Here is a 1,818-nt window from a genome sequence, read left to right on the forward strand (position 1 = left end):
TTCCACAATATCTCAAAAGACATAAGCACTATTATGTTAATAGTAGCTTTATTTATAATAGTTAGAAACTGGAAACAACAGGCATGTTCCTCAACTGAAGAATGGATACAGAATATATGATTAATCTACACAATGCAATGTTATTCAGCTATTAAAAACAAGGACATCATGAATTATGTAGGCAAATGGATGAAACTCAAAAATATCATCATAACTGAGGTAACCTATACCCAAGGAGAAATATTGTATGTACTCACTTCTAAGTAGATATTAGCCATAAAATATGGGATACCCATGCTGTACTTCAGCGACCCAAAGAATCTAAACAAGATGGAAGGTTTAGTCTCAGAGAAAATGGTTCTAACAAAAGGCTTATGCCCTACCTTCCATAATGGTAAACTCATCTAAGATGAATACAGAGGTTATGAAACCACAAATGATAAGACAAAGACAAAACAAAAACCAGTCACAGGAAGGCCAGAGAGGCTATTGAAAATCCAACAAGGAAGTGCTCTATCACAAAAACCCCAGATTTCCTGTCAGGAAGTGGTTTCACATATTATGGAATGTCCCTATTCTACAAATTGTCACAAGGAGAACAAAATCCATCATTAAAAGACCTAAAGCATTTTCTACAACTGCCTAATTCACAACAACAACAACAACAACAACAACAAAACCCTACAATCAGAGTATTTATTTATATTGAACTGCTTCCCTATCATCATGTATTTATGAATTTAATCTCTAGAATTGAAATGTAAGACAGATGTCTTGTATCTGACAAGTCTATAAATCTTGATGTGAATAGCCACAGAAAGATTCAGGGTAACAAACTCCAGCCACTTTGTCCTAATTTATGAGATTTATGACAATACAATAACTTTTTAAAAACAAAGTAATAATTTCTTAAAAATGAAAGGATGAAAAGAAGGTTGAACTCTGGACTATGTAGTTCTGTCCATGAGTGTACTTGTGTGTCTGTGTGTGTCTGTGTGTCTGTGTGTCTGTGTGCATGCGCACATATACTCGACATACTATTTTTTTAAATACATACAAAAATATCTAGAAAAAGTTGAAATAATATCAAAATCAATGATTCTCTACTAGTTTTATTCATCTTTTATATAAATGTGAGAATGTCAGACTCAAAGCATTGTACCAGGAAAAATCCACCAATAATTAGAATGAATTTCCTATACTCTAACTACAAGGACTAGTTCACTATGAGGTTTTTGTTTTGGGTTTTTGTTTGTTTGTTTGTTTTGTTTTTTTGTTTTGACAGTTATTTTTTAATGAAATGGTTAATGGCCAAACCAGGTGGCTGCATAAACCCTTAAAATAAGGATTTATAATTGTCCCGAAAACATGGAAAATGTTTTCTAGTAAAAAGAAAATGGATGTCATTGTTTTCTTTCTCTAATGATTTTAATACAGGAGAGAGAAGTGAAATTTTCCTTTTTTTCCTGCACATATCCTACAGTTTATAAAGTTCACAGAATTGGAGACATTCAGGCAAGACTGAAGCATATTAACCTGTCTTTCCTGTAGATTAAGCGATTTGGCTCCCTGATTGTCTTGTTTACTACTATAGATATATATGGTTCTCTGTAGGAATTTCAAATTCTTTTTTATATATTTTTATTGGGTATTTTCCTCATTTACATTTCCAATGCTATCCCAAAAGTCCCGCATACCCTCCCCACTACTCCCCTACCCACCCACTCCCACTTTTTGGCCCTGGCGTTCCCCTGTACTGGGGCATGTAAAGTTTGCATGTCCAATGGTCCTCTCTTTCCAGTGATGGCCGACTAGGCC

The sequence above is a fragment of the Mus caroli genome, chromosome 13 (assembly GCF_900094665.2).
Source record: "Mus caroli chromosome 13, CAROLI_EIJ_v1.1, whole genome shotgun sequence".
NCBI lineage: Eukaryota > Metazoa > Chordata > Mammalia > Rodentia > Muridae > Mus > Mus caroli.